The sequence below is a fragment of the Somniosus microcephalus genome, chromosome 4 (assembly GCF_052327205.1).
Source record: "Somniosus microcephalus isolate GS21.2 chromosome 4, FLI_Smic_1.0, whole genome shotgun sequence".
Classification (NCBI taxonomy): domain Eukaryota; kingdom Metazoa; phylum Chordata; class Chondrichthyes; order Squaliformes; family Somniosidae; genus Somniosus; species Somniosus microcephalus.
Window position 1 is genome coordinate 32,040,036 of NC_140990.1, and position 15,864 is coordinate 32,055,899.

At 49.3% G+C, this 15,864-nt stretch overlaps 1 pseudogene; it reads left to right on the forward strand.

The window, feature by feature from the left end:
- Positions 1 to 715: 715 nt before the first annotated feature.
- LOC147118565 (uncharacterized) overlaps positions 716 to 15,864 on the forward strand; it is a 35,946-nt pseudogene continuing 20,797 nt past the window's right edge.

The window sequence follows — 15,864 nt, forward strand, 5'->3', positions numbered from 1 at the left end:
GCGGGTGTAGAACTGAACCCAACCAGAGTAGAGGGAGGGGGAAAACTGGGAGTGGAGGAAAGAAATGTTGGAGATGGTGCGATGGGTTTGGATTTCAGCGCAGGGAGGAGGGAAGAGTGTGTGGGATGGTGATTTACAGCTTTGGGGGAACAAGAGAGGAAAGATTGTTCCATAGAAACTAGAATTGTCTGTTCTGAATTTCTATCCTGTACTTAGTGATGACTTTTGTAAACTCCCTTTACAAAGAATCAGATGGGGAGGATTTGCAAACGAGAAACTCAAACCAAACATCCTGTCAAGATCTGATAAGAGTCACTCGATTCATAAGGACTTGAATATCATCGGCCTTTGAATGTAGAAGAAATGTTTGCCTGTTTTGTCCGTGGGCAAAGATTTCAAACATCAGTGTAACTGCAGAAGCACCGAGACACCCACACTGAGACTGTTCCAGTGCACTGACTGTGCAAAGAGCTTTAACCAGTTACACAGCCTGAAAAAACATCGCACCATTCAAAGCGGGGAGAAACTGTACATGTGTTCTGTGTGTGGACGAGGCTTCAACTGATCGTCCAACCTGGAGAGATACAAGGACACCTGCACCATGGAGAAATGTGGGGACAGTGGGAAGGGATTCAATTAACCGTCCTAGCTGGAATCTGGGAAGAGGCTGTTTACCAGCTCCTTTTATTGGAAGGGATTCACTCAATTGTCTAGCATGTTGACACGCCAGCGAGATCGCAGTAGGGAGAGGCCATTGACCTGCTCAGTGTGTGGGAAGGGATTCACTTGTTCATCCCACCTCACTGCACACCAACTTGATCACGCTGATGAGAGACCTTTTAAATGCTCTGACTGTGGGAACAGCTTTAAAACCGCCGAGGAACTGATTAAACACCAGCGAGTTCACACTGACGAGAGACCGTTCTGTTGCTCTTACTGCGGGAAGAGGTTCCGGCAGTCATTCCGTCTGGCTGAACACCAGCTCCTTCACACTCATGAGAATCCATTCAGTTGCTCTCACTGTGGGGAGAGGTTCAGCCAGTCATTGCAACTCGCTGAACACCAGCAAGTTCACACCAAGGAGAGACCGTTCAACTGCTCCAAGTGTGGGAAGGGATTCACTCGTTTAGCCCACTTTTTGACACGAGGACATTTACACTGGGGATTTGCCGTTCTACTGCTCCGTGTGTGGGAAGGGATTCACTCATTCAAACGAACTTTTGACACACCAGCGAGTTCACACTGGGGAGAGGCCATTCACCTGCTCCGTGTGTGGGAAGAGATTCGCTCAGTCATCCCACTTCCATGAACATCAACGTGTTCACTCTGATAAGAGACCGTTTAAATGTTCTGAATGTGAGAAGACCTTTAAAAGAAGTAATGATCTGTTGACACACCAGCGAGTTCACACTGGGGAGAGACCGTTCACCTGTTCCGTGTGTGGGAAGAGATTCGCTCAGTCATCCCACTTCCATGAACACCAACGTGTTCACTCTGATAAGAGACCTTTTAAATGTTCTGAATGTGAGAAGACCTTTAAAAGAAGTAAGGATCTGCTGACACACCAAAGCACTCACACTGGGGAGAGGCCGTTCACCTGCTCCATGTGTGGGAAGAGTTTCCCTCGTTCATCCCACCTGCTGAGACACCAGCGAGTTCACACTGGTGAGAGACCGTTCACCTGCTCCGTGTGTGGGAAGGCATTCACTGATTCATCCCACCTACTGAGACACTGACGCACTCACACTGGGGAGAGGCCATTCGCCTGCTCCGTGTGAGGGAAGGGATTCACTCTGTCATCCGGCCTGCTGGCACACCAATAAGTTCACACTGGGGAGAGGCCATTCACCTGCTCCGTGTGTGGGAAGGGATTCACTTTTACATCCAACCTGTTGAGACACCGGCGAGTTCACAAGTGACTGCATGGATTAGATTCTGCTGTTATTCCTGCTGTGAATCACATCCAGGACTGAACCATGTTCATTCTGACAGTTGGGGTTTGTTTCTGTTGATGTTAATAACCTGTAACTGGGCTGGAGTTTAATATTCTGGATCAATGCCAAATAAATCAGCTTTGTTTCGAACACACAGTGTGTCGAGTATTTGTTTCCTCCAAGAGGAGACTAATTGATGTCCTGTTACAGACTGCTCCATTTTTGGGCCTTTTCTCCTTTCTAAATCTAGATTTTTTCAGTTCTCATACCTTCAGTTAGTCTCATGGACAAGTCCCAGCTCCCCATACCTTCCAGAGTGCCTCTCCTAGCCTTGGTATCCAGGGAAGGTATCGGTAACACGCCCGGGATCACTAAACACAAAACCCAGTCTGTTAATCACTTTCAGCTACTGGACTTAGCGTGTGACCCACAGCATCTCTCTCACCTTCGATATGTGAATAGAGCATCATGGCTCAGAACCTGGTTTTCAATTTAAATGCACTCAGCAAATGTATTGAACAAGAGATGAACAAGTAAACAGATCACGGCCCAATCCTCCAGCTCTATATTGTAGGCCGATGAGACTCTGTTATGGTGCCATGTGCTGCTGGACCGCTCTGCATTGTGCCTGCAATGGAAAATAACTGAAGATTAGTCCCAGCATAACCTTTGGTGTCATGAAATGAGTGTGTCTTTTAATGAGCCTCACGTCCTTGCTCAAATCGGCTGCAATTGTGTAGAAAGGGGATGTGTAAAGAGATGGTCTGTGTAAGGAGATGTGAAACAAGGAAACGGTGTGTGTGTGTGATAGTGACACAGCATTGTGGTCAGTCAGAACAATGACAGATATCCTTGTGGTTATGGTTTGGGCAGGGCCAGGTCAATAATGTAGTAAACAAGTTAAATATAAATATCGCCAGTGTAGTCGCAGCTTGTTAGAACAGACCTGGGGAGAAGAGCACTCTGAATCCACTGTATTATCCCTGTTCTCCGGATCGGGTAACTACTCTGTCTGTATCTTTGCAGTGCTGTTAATAAAGTCAGTAAAAGACAATCTGTTGTTGTGAGCTTGATTATCTGGTGTCTGAAACCACAAGACTCAATTTTTAGAGTCATCAAGATGAACAAGTAAACACATCACGGCCCAATACTCCAGCTCTATATTCACAGGAGAAAGTCTGTTATCACACTCCTCGAGTGGACAGAATAAAGAAAGATACCAACTCGAAGGACCTCCAGAATCATTTGTAAATATCTTTCAAATCCTGACACATCAATTGTCAGTGTACGTTCCATTGAAGTCAATGGAAGACGAGAGAAGGGCTTGAGAGTAGGGGTGAAGGAGGAGTTGGGGTGAGGGGGGTTGGAGAGTAGGGGTGAAAGAGGAGTTGGGGTGAGGGGGGTTGGAGAGTAGGGGTGAAGGAGGAGTTGGGGTGAGGGGGGTTGGAGAGTAGGGGTGAAAGAGGAGTAGGGGTGAGGGGGTTGGAGAGTAGGGGTGAAGGAGGAGTTGGGGTGAGGGGGTTGGAGAGTAGGGGTGAAAGAGGAGTTGGAGTGAGGGGGGTTGGAGAGTAGGGGTGAAAGAGGAGTAGGGGTGAGGGGGGTTGGAGAGTAGGGGTGAAGGAGGAGTTGGGGTGAGGGGGGTTGGAGAGTAGGGGTGAAAGAGGAGTTGGGGTGAGGGGGTTGGAGAGTAGGGGTGAAAGAGGAGTTGGAGTGAGGGGGGTTGGAGAGTAGGGGTGAAAGAGGAGTTGGGGTGAGGGGGGTTGGAGAGTAGGGGTGAAAGAGGAGTTGGGGTGAGGGGGGTTGGAGAGTAGGGGTGAAAGAGGAGTTGGGGTGAGGGGGTTTGGAGAGTAGGGGTGAAAGAGGAGTTGGGGTGAGGGGGGTTGGAGAGTAGGGGTGAAAGAGGAGTTGGGGTGAGAGGGGTTGGAGAGTAGGGGTGAAAGAGGAGTTGGGGTGAGGGGGGTTGGAGAGTAGGGGTGAAAGAGGAGTTGGGGTGAGGGGGTTGGAGAGTAGGGGTGAAAGAGGAGTTGGGGTGAGGGGGGTTGGAGAGTAGAGGTGAAAGAGGAGTTGGGGTGATGGGGTTGGAGAGTAGGGGTGAATGAGGAGTTGGGGTGAGGGGGTTGGAGAGTAGGGGTGAAAGAGGTGTTGGGGTGAGGGGGGTTGGAGAGTAGGGGTGAAAGAGGAGTTGGGGTGAGGGGGGTTGGAGAGTAGGGGTGAAAGAGGAGTTGGGGTGAGGGGGGTTGGAGAGTAGGGGTGAAAGAGGAGTAGGGGTGAAAGAGGAGTTGGGGTGAGGGGGGTTGGAGAGTAGGGGTGAAAGAGGAGTTGGGGTGAGGGGGGTTGGAGAGTAGGGGTGAAAGAGGAGTTGGGGTGAGGGGGTTTGGAGAGTAGGGGTGAAAGAGGATTTGGGGTGAGGGGGTTGGAGATTAGGGGTGAAAGAGGAGTTGGGGTGAGGGAGGTTGGAGAGTAGGGGTGAAGGAGGAGTTGGGGTGAGGGGGTTGGAGCATAGGGGTGAAAGAGGAGTTGGGGTGAGGTGGGTTGGGGAGTAGGGGTGAAAGAGGAGTTGGGGTGAGGGGGTTGGAGAGTAGGGGTGAAAGGAGTTGGGGTGAGGGGGGTTAGAGAGTAGGGGTGGAAGAGGAGTTGAGGTGAGGGGGGTTGGAGAGTAGGGGTGAAAGAGGAGTTGGGGTGAGGGGGTTGGAGAGTAGGGGTGAAAGGAGTTGGGGTGAGGGGGGTTAGAGAGTAGGGGTGAAAGAGGAGTTGGGGTGAGGGGGTTGGAGAGTAAGGGTGAAAGAGGAGCTGGGGTGAGGGGGTTGGAGAGTAAGGGTGAAAGAGGAGCTGGGGTGAGCACTGAGTCCTGCTCCTCCCACACATGCTCGCTGGTCCTACCTTTTCCCACTCTCTTTCCCCGCGGGGTTTGAGTGCTCAGCCCGCACCTGTCCTTCAGTCCCCTTCACTCACTCTGCAGCGGGGCCTCAGCTCCTTTGCTCTGCAGCTAAACACCCTTTTCAATGGGAAATATCCGAGCACAATAGGTGCAGCAGGGAAACAGAGCAGCAGAGGGGGCTCGGCAGGGAGATCTCCCGCTTTGCCCCACATTAAAAGGAGTAAAACAACAAGACTGGGAAAAGAGAGCCGAGAAAAAGATCAAAAGTTGCTGAGAGATGGACTGGGATGGGTGGGTGGAGACAGTGAGCTTCCTCCGACACCAAATCTAGGCACCACTTACAGTGAGACACCAAATTTAGGGACCACTTACAGTGAGACACCAAATCTAGGCACCACTTTCAGTGAGACACCAAATCTAAGGACCACTTACACTGACACCAACCTGCCTCTCTTCCGCAGCCATGTTCGCACCCGGGTGGCCCTGGAGATGGAGCACGTGGTGTCCACCGGCACGCTTGAGTATTTCCGCGACCGGTGGGCGCCGCGGGGACTGGAGTACATCATCAACCCGGCCAACACAATTTTAATTTGATTTGTTTAAGTTTCATTTATAGTTTGTTTAATTTACAGTCAAATTTGTTTAAAGTACCCAACAAGAGTACAGACACCAAATCCAGGGACCACTTACATTGAGACACCAAATCTAGGGACAACTTACATTGAGACACCAAATCCAGGGACCACGTACACTGAGACTGTAAAATGGGAATCAGAGTGCCTCAGTATGGGGAATGGTCATAATGGTGATTCCATCTCTAGTGAGGGTGAAAGGCCGCTAATGGATGAAGATGTGACGGTGGAACAGATGGCAACTGGTGGTGGGTTGTCAGAAACCCTTTTCAGGCAGGCCAATGATTGGACGTAATCTGCGCAAAACCTGGATCCACCTGTTCTTGTCACTGATATCTTGTTCTGTGAGAAATGTAGAGATGTGAAAGAAGGGGTAAAATTGGGCTCTGGCCAGAAAGAAGATTCCTCGAATGAACAATTCATGAGACTGTTTCGTGACTCGTCTACATGAGGTTAAAAAAATGAAAAAGGACGTGTCCAGTTACATTGGCGTTGTTAATAGTGGTTTCTATCTCTAATCCCTAACGCCAACATCCTATTGACTACCCCAACCCTAACCAATAACCACGGGCCCCAACCACTAACCCCAATCCTAACCAATAACCACAACCACTAACCCCTAAACTGACACCCTAACCCCAGCCCCTAACCAAGGATTATTGACAGAGATCAATGGAGGAGCTAAAGACCTGATAAAGGAAGTATTTGAAACAATTATCTCAATTAAAGAAAATAGTGCAAGGTATGTTAGTAACAAGAGATTAAATCAACGAGACCATCAAGATAGTTCTGTAAAGGGGTGGTTCAAAGGACTTTCAGATGAGTGTAAGTGAGACACTACAGTCTGTGACACCCACAAGCCATGTGAGACACTACAGTCTGTGACACCCACAAGCCATGTACTCAAACGGAGCAAGCTTGGGGTTTGATGTGGTAGAAGGCAAACGAGATGAGAACTGAAATAATAGAGTAAGAAAAGGCCGAAAAATGTAACAGTCGGTAACAGAACATTAAATTAGTCTCTTATGGAGAAATCAAATATTCGACACACTGCGTTTAAAACAAACATTTATTTTACATATTTATAAAAAGTATTAATCTCCAGCCAATTATAGGGGTTATTAAGATGATCAGAAACAAACCATAGCGGCTAGAATGAACATGGTTTAGTCCTCAATACAATCACAGTAAATCATGTTCTAGTGACGAAGCTGGGCTTTTACCCAGCATTCCTCGCGGTGGGGAATGTGCCGCACCCAAACTACAGGAGCCCAGTGCGCAGGCGCGATACCGGGCTGTGTTTGGAGCATGCGCAGTGCGGTGTACGGGAGACGGGCAGAGGTTGCAGGCGGGCTGATGTCAGGAGCGCGATTTTGCAGCGGGTACGAAGCGATGAGGCGCAGCGCAGTAATGGAGCTGGCGGGTGGAGGGGAAAGGCTTCATCAACAGCTACGGTAGGTGGCAAGTCCCGAAGAATAACCTACAGCTCCCGCGTTTGCAGCTACCGGGCTTTTTCCTGAAAACAAGCCCAGGTTAACGGCCGCCATCTTTGTGAGGGAAAGCGGGAGGGTTTGTGCGCCGCCATCATGATTTATCAAGTAGCACCGCGCATGCGCGGCCATTGTGGCCAAAACCAGAGTGGGCGGGGCTTCAAGGTCCCAGTGACCAGGAGAGACAATCATTGACTCATTGGGCCAGAAATTCCAGAACGGGGCTTGCAACGCGTGCAAGCCCCGTATTTGCACTTACCCCGCGCTCCTGCCGATCAGCTCCAGGGACGCCTGCACTTGCAGAAACTGAAAGAGGAATCCCGGGCAGCGTATGACGTCACGCCGCCCAGGAGTGCAGCCAGCGCGGAGCCAGGAGCGTGCAGTGTAAGTGAGACACGCCCCTTGAGGTCTCAGTTTCACTGGACACGCCCCCAATGTTTCTGTCAAGCTGCTTTGCTTTTTTACATGCAAAGCAGCAGTTTAAATAGGTTTTTGGAAGTTTTTTGAAGATTTTGGTAACTTTTATAAACTTTTTTAAATGTTTACATTATTTTGAGTAATCTGAAGTAGTTTTAAAGAGAATTAAAGCAATTTAAAGACTTTTAAAAGCCCTAAAAGAATTTTTTAAATTCCATTTATTTATTTAGCAATGTCGTCGTCATACGTGTCTTCACACTGTTCCCTTTGGGGAACTGTATGAAGTGGTGGAAGGATTTATGGCCGTGATTAACGCTCATTCCGTGACCGTAACCATCTTTGAACCAGCCATTAGGGCGGTTAGTCCTATGGCGGAAGGGTTTTACGGGCTCCCACAAGCTATACAAGGAGGGGGGGCCACCCACACCCACGGACGCAAATATCCCACTGGATGTCAACCCAGAATTTAGAGCCGGAGCTCCGACTCCACTTGCCGGGACTGTCTGGAGCGGGGTTCGAAACCCTACCCTGATCTGGCCCAGCGACGGGGATCCTACCGCTATGACAAAGGCCCAATCCGATTAGCAACGTGAAATGGCAGCATAGGGCTCCAGTCACGGGGAGGGAAAAGGCGCAGGAAACGTATGGGTGTCACCTTTTGTGCGGAGTGGGCCTTTTGCGTAGCAGTAAGCATCCCCGCCGCTGGGCCAGAAGGAGTAGGGTTTTGAACCCCACTCCAGACAGTCCCGGCAAGTGGAGTCGGAGCTCCAACTTTAAATTCTGGGTGGACATCCAGCGGGATACTTGCGTCCGTGGGTGTTGGTGGCCCCCCCCCCCCGCCTCAGATGGGTTGTGGGAGCCCGTAAAACCCTCCCGCCATAGGACTAACCACCCTAATGGCTGGTTCAAAGATGGTTACGGTCACGGAATGAGCGTTAATCACGGCCATAAATCCTTCCACCACTTCATACAGTTCCCCAAAGGGAACAGTGTGAGGATACGTCCGATGATGACCTCTTGCGCAATGCACCTCCTTGGACCCTCAGTCGCAGATGCGAGGGGGCAAGTCATGCAATTGTTAAATTTTTTATTTTATTGACATGTAAAATGTTGGCCCAATAATTCCCTTCCAAATGCGCTAGTACGGTCGGGGTACTTACGCATCTGGCCGGATGAAATGCCGGTTTTCAGCATGCACAGTGCATGTGGGGAAAACCGGCATTTCCTGTCCTCTGAACGAAGGGGTTCAGAGGCAGAACGCGTGCGACTGCACAGGCAGCGCGTGCGCAGTATAATTCGCCGCTTTCATTAATGCTTTCAGTGAGGTCCAGTCATTACAACTTACACATGAAAAAAGCATGGGTACAGTTGCTACAGAGGCTGCGGAGGAAAATATTTCTTATCGTGGAGCTTCTGAAAGTATGTATGTCTGTATATATTCCTTTGCGTGTTATGTATATATTCCTTTACTTATGTGTATGAATGTATTATTTAATTATGACTTTCAGAGAAAGTAACTTACTGGAAAATCATAATTAAAAACATACATTCATAGTAAAGGAATATAAAACATACATACATATACATAAAGGAATATATGTGGACATACATACATAACTCATTCTCACATTCCATTCACACAGCCACAATTGCTCCTTCTACCTACCGTTCTGAAAACCCTTTTTTAAAAAATAAAAAAAAATTTAAACTTTTAAACTTACTTAAAATTTCTTAAAATAACTTCCCTCCCTTTCCCAAACAAAAATATTGCATTTCAAAAGCTCCACGATAAAATATATCTTCCTCCGCAGCCAATGAACAACTTTACACTTGCTTTTTTCAAGTGTAACTTCTAAGGACTTAACCTCACGGATTTCATGAATGAAATCCACGAAGTTCACTGCGCAAGCGCTGCCTGTGCAGTCGCACGCGCTCGAGGTCTGGAAATGCCGGCGTTCCCCGCATGCGCTGTTCATGCTGAACGCCGGCATTTCCAACGGCCAGAAGCGTGAGTAAGCCAACCGTACTCACTCTTCTGGCCTGGAATTTCTGGCCCATTGATTTTATTCTCACTCTGCACACAGCGGGTTTCTCACCGTCTCTCGAAGGCGCTGGTCAGTGCCGGGGTTACGGTTTACATCCCACAGAATTGTAACAGAAGGGCCCCAGATTTAGGTCCCATGAGTGCTGAGGGAGTGCTGTACTGTCGGAGGTGCCATCTTTTGGATGAGACGTTAAACCGAGGCCCCATCTGCCCCCTCAGGTGGATGTAAAAGATCCCATGGCACTATTTTGAAGAAGAGCAGGGGGGTTCTCCCCAGTGTCCTGGCCAATATATATATTTTTCATTCATTGATGGGATGTGGGCGTCGCTGGCTGGCTAGGCCTGCATTTAGTGCCCATCCCTAATTGCCCTTGAGAAGATGGTGAGCCGCCGCCTTGAACCGCTGCAGTCCATATGGTGTAGGTACACCCACAATGCTGTTAGGAAGGGAGTTCCAGGATTTTGGCCCAGCGACAGTGAAGGAACGGCGACACAGGTCCAAGTCAGGATGGTGTGTGGCTTGGAGGGGAACTTGTAGGTGGTGATGTTCCCATGCGTCTGCTGCCCTTGTCCTTCTAAGTGGTAGAGGTCGTGGGTTTGGAAGGTGCTGTTGAAGGAGCTTTGGCGAGTTGCTGCAGTGCATCTTGTAGATGGTACACACTGCAGCCACAGTGCGCCGGTGGTGGAGGGAGTGAATGTTGAAGGTGGTGGATGGGGTGCCAATCAAGTGGGATGCTTTATCCTGAATGGTGTCGAACTTCTTGAGTGTTGTTGGAGCTGCACTCATCCAGGCAAGTGGAGAGTATTCCATCACACTCCTGAGTTGTGCCTTGTAGATGGTGGAAAGGCTTTGGGGAGTCGGGAGGTGAGACACTCGCCGCAGAATACCCAGCCTCTGACCTGCTCTTGTAGCCACAGTATTTATATGGTTGGTCCAGTTCCGTTTCTGATCAATGGTAACCCCCAGGATGTTGATAGTGGGGGATTCAGCGATGGTAATGCCATTGACTATCCCCCAATCAACATCACTAAAATAGATTATCTGGTCATTATCACATTGCTGTTTCTGGGAGCTTGCTGTGCGCAAATTGGCTGCCGCATTTCCTACATTACAATAGGAGATGCAACACCTGCCTTTTTACCTGCTCCCTTCCCACCGTCCTGGGCCCCAAACACTCCTTCCAGGGGTAACAGCGATTTACTTGAACTCCTTTCAATTATGTATCCTGTATTCAATGCTCCTCTACATTGGAGAGACCAAACGCAGATTAGGTGATCGCTTTGGGGAACACCTCCGTTCAGTCGCAAGTGTGACCCTGAGTTTCCAGTCGCCTGTCAGTTTAATTCTCCGGACCACTCCCACTCTGACCTCTCTGTCCTCAGCCTCCTCCACTGTTCTAATGAAGCTCAATGTAAGCTCGAGGAACAGCACCTCATCGTTCGATGAGGCACTTGACAGCCTTCCGGACTCAATCTTGAGTTCAACAATTTCAGATCATAACCACTGCTCCCATTTTTTAGTACGGCAGCTGTTGATGATTCTGCTATTCCCAGTTACACCTCCTCTAGACCCATCTTTTGTTTCTTTGCTTGTCCCGTTAACATCTCCTTTTGCTTTGTACAATCATCCCTTTTGTCATTTCATCACTCCTGCCATCCATCCTATCACAGACCTTCCCTTTGTTCTTCCATCCTATCACAGACCTTCCCCTTTGTTCTTCCATCCTATCACAGACCTTCACTTTGTTCTTCCATCCTATCACAGACCTTCCATTCTATCACAGGCCTTCCCTTTGTTCTTTCCTCCTCTCTCCCTTTCCCTGCCCCTGAACTTGCTTAAAACCTGTTACATCTCATCATTTTTCCAGTTCTGATGAAAGGTCATTCACCTGAAATGTTCACTCTTTCTGTCTCCGCAGATGCTGCCTGAGTATTTCCGGCATTTTCTGTTTTATTTCAGGTTTACAGCAGCTGCAATACTTTAGTACAAGTGTCAAACTGAACCCAGCCCGAGTCAGCACCTTCAGGGGAGGAGAGGGAGGGGAACCAGTGAGTGGAGAACTGAACCCAGCCAGAGTCAGCACCTTCAGGGGAGGAGAGGGAGGGGAACCAGTGAGTGTAGAACTGAACCCAGCCAGAGTCAGCACCTTCAGGGGAGGAGAGGGAGAGGAACCAGTGAGTGTAGAACTGAACCCAGCCAGAGTCAGCACCTTGAGGAGAGGGAGAGGAACCAACGAGTGTAGAATGAACCCAGCCAGAGTGGGCACCTTCAGGGGAGAAGAGGGAGGGGAATCAGTGATTGTAGAACTGAACCCCGCCAGAGTCAGCACCTTCTGGGAGGAGAGGGAGGGGAACCAGTGAGTGTAGAACTGAACCCAGCCAGAGTCAGCAACTTCAGGGCCCCAACCACTAACCCCAATCCTAACCAATAACCACTGGCCCCAACCACTAACCCCAATCCTAACAAATAACCATGAACCCCAAGAACTAACCCCAATCCTAACCAATAACCACGAGCCCCAACCACTAACCCCAATCCTAACCAATAACCACTAGCCCCAACCACTAACCCCAATCCTAACCAATAACCACTAAACCCAACCACTAACCCCTATCCTAACCAATAACCACTACCCCCCAATCACTAACCCCAATCCTAACCAATAAACACTGGCCCCAAGCACTAACCCCAATCCTAACCAATAACCACGAGCCCCAACCACTAACCCCAATCCTAACCAGTAACCACTGGCCCCAACCACTAACCCCAATCCTAACCAATAACCATGAGCCGCAACCACTAACCCCAATCCTAACCAATAACTACTAGCCCCAACCACTAACCACAATCCTAACCAATAACCACTGGCCCCAACCACTAAGCCCAATCCTAACCAATAACTACTAGCCCCAACCACTAACCCCAATCCTAACCTATAACCACGAGCCCCAACCACTAACCACAATCCTAACCAATAACCACTGGCCCCAACCACTAAGCCCAATCCTAACCAATAACTACTAGCCCCAACCACTAACCCCAATCCTAACCAATAACCACGAGCCCCAACCACTAACCCCAATCCTAACCAATAACCACGAGCCCCAACCACAAACCCCAATCCTAACCAATAACCACGAGCCCCAACCACTAACCCCAATCCTAACCAATAACCACGAGCCCCAACCACTAACCCCAATCCTAACCATGAGCCCCAACCACTAACCCCAATCCTAACCAATAACTACTAGCCCCAACCACTAACCCCAATCCTAACCAATAACCACGAGCCCCAACCACTAACCCCAATCCTAACCAATAACTACTAGCCCCAACCACTAACCCCAATCCTAACCAATAACCACGAGCCCCAACCACTAACCCAAATCCTATCCAATAACTACTAGCCAGAACCACTAACCTCAATCCTAACCAATAATCACTGGCCCCAGCCACTAACCCCAATCCTAACCAATAACTACTAGCCCCAACCACAACCCCCAATCCTAACCAATAACCACAAGCCCCAACCACTAACCCCAAACCTAACCAATAACCACTGGCCCCAACCACTAACCCCAAACCTAACCAATAACCACTAGCCCCAACCACTAACCCCAATCCTAACCAATAACCACTAGCCCCAACCACTAACCCCAACCAAACCAATAACCACTAGCCGCAACCACTGACCCCAATCCTAACCAATAACCACTGACCCAACCACTAACCCCAATCCTAACCAATAACCAGTAACCCCAAACACTAACCCCAATCCTAACCAATAACCACTAACCTCAACCACTAACCCCAATCCTAACCAATAACCAGTAACCCCAAACACTAACCCCAATCCTAACCAATAACCACTAACCTCAACCACTAACCCCAATCCTAACCAATAACCACTGACCCAACCACTAACCCCAATCCTAACCAATAACCAGTAACCCCAAACACTAACCCCAATCCTAACCAATAACCACTAACCTCAACCACTAACCCCAATCCTAACCAATAACCACTGACCCAACCACTAACCCCAATCCTAACCAATAACCAGTAACCCCAAACACTAACCCCAATCCTAACCAATAACCACTAACCTCAACCACTAACCCCAATCCTAACCAATAACCACTGGCCCCAATCACTAACCCCAATCCTAACCAATAACCACGAGCCCCAACCACTAAACCCAATCCTAACCAATAACCGCTGGCACCAACCACTAACCCCAATCCTAACCAATAACCACGAGCCCCAACCACTAACCGCAATCCTAACCAATAACCACTAGCCCCAACCACTAACCCCAATCGAAACCAATAACCACTAGCCCCAACCACGAACCCCAATCCTAACCAATATCCACGAGCCCCAATCCTAACCAATAACCACTGGCCCCAACCACCAACTCCAATCCTAACCAATAACCACTAACCCCAATCGAAACCAATAACCACTAGCCCCAACCACGAACCCCAATCCTAACCAATATCCACGAGCCCCAATCCTAACCAATAATCACTGGCCCCAACCACTAACCCCAATCCTAACCAATAACCACTAGCCCCAACCACTAACTCCAATCCTAACCAATAAACACTGGCCCCAACCACTAACCCCAATCCTAACAAATAACCATGAACCCCAACCACTAACCCCAATCCTAACCAATAACCACTAGCCCCAACCACTAACCCCAATCCTAACAAATAACCATGAACCCCAACCACTAACCCCAATCCTAACCAATAACCACTGGCCCTAACCACTAACCCCAATCCTAACCAATAACCACTGGCCCCAACCACTAACCCCAATCCTAACCAATAACCACTGGCCCCAACCACTAACCCCAATCCTAACCAATAACCACTAGCCCCAACCACTAACTCCAATCCTAACCAATAACCACTAACCCCAACCACTAACCCCAATCCTAACCAATAACCACTAGCCCCAATCCTAACTAATAGCCGCTAACACCAACCACTAACCTCAATCCTAACCAATAACCACTAGTCCCAACCAGTAACCCCAATCCTAACCAATAACCACTAACCCCAATCCTAACCAATAACCACCGGCCCCAACCACTAACTCCAATCCTAACCAATAACCACGAGCCCCAATCCTAACCAATAACCACTAACCCCGACCACTAACCCCAATCCTAACCAATAACCACGATCCCCAACCACTAACTCCAATCCTAGCCAATAACCACTGGCCCCAACCACTAACCCCAATCCTAACCAATAACCACGAGCCCCAACCACTAACCCCAATTTTAACCAATAACCACTAGCCCCAACCACTAACCCCATTCCTACACCTTAACCCCAGCCCCTGACCAAGGATTATTGACAGAAATCAGTGGAGGAGCTAAAGACCTGATAAAGGAAGTATTTGAAACAATTATCTCGATAAAAGAAATAGTGCAAGGTATGTTAGTAACAAGAGATTAAATCAAAGAGACCATCAAAATCAGCAATGACAATTACAAAGATCAGAACATTTCAAAGGCTGGCATACGCATTATTTGTGGAGGTGTTTTACTGAATCGGATCCAAAAGAGGTTAAACGATACAGAAGGTAACAGATTTCAAATCTTGTGCAAGATGGTTCTGTAAAGGGGTGGTTCAAAGGAATTTCAGATGAGTGTAAGTGAGACACTACAGTTCAGTCTATGACACCCACAAGCCGTGTACACAAATGGAGCAAGTTTGGGGTTTGATGTGGTAGAAGGTGAGCTAGATGAGAACTGAAATAATCTAATGTAAAGGCCCAAAAATGGAACAGTCGGTAACAGAACATCAATTAGACTCCTCTTATCATGGAGAAATCAAATATTAGACACACTGCGTGTTTGAAACAAAGCTGATTTATTTAATACTAGCTGGAGTGCCCGGCGGTGCCGAGGCTTTTTCGAGGGCATGTTGTTGTTGGAAGAGAGAGAGAGAGCGCGACTGGGGGGAAGAGAGAGCGCGACTGGGGGGAAGAGAGAGCGCGACTGGGGGGAAGAGAGAGCGCGACTGGGGGGAAGAGAGAGCGCGACTGGGGGGAAGAGAGAGCGCGACTGGGGGGAAGAGAGAGCGCGACTGGGGGGAAGAGAGAGCGCGACTGGGGGGAAGAGAGAGCGCGACTGGGGGGAAGAGAGAGCGCGACTGGGGGGAAGAGAGAGCGCGACTGGGGGGAAGAGAGAGCGCGACTGGGGGGAAGAGAGAGCGCGACTGGGGGGAAGAGAGAGCGCGACTGGGGGGAAGAGAGCGCGACTGGGGGGAAGAGAGAGCGCGACTGGGGGGAAGAGAGAGCGCGACTGGGGGGAAGAGAGAGCGCGACTGGGGGGAAGAGAGAGCGCGACTGGGGGGAAGAGAGAGCGCGACTGGGGGGAAGAGAGAGCGCGACTGGGGGGAAGAGAGAGCGCGACTGGGGGGAAGAGAGAGCGCGACTGGGGGGGAG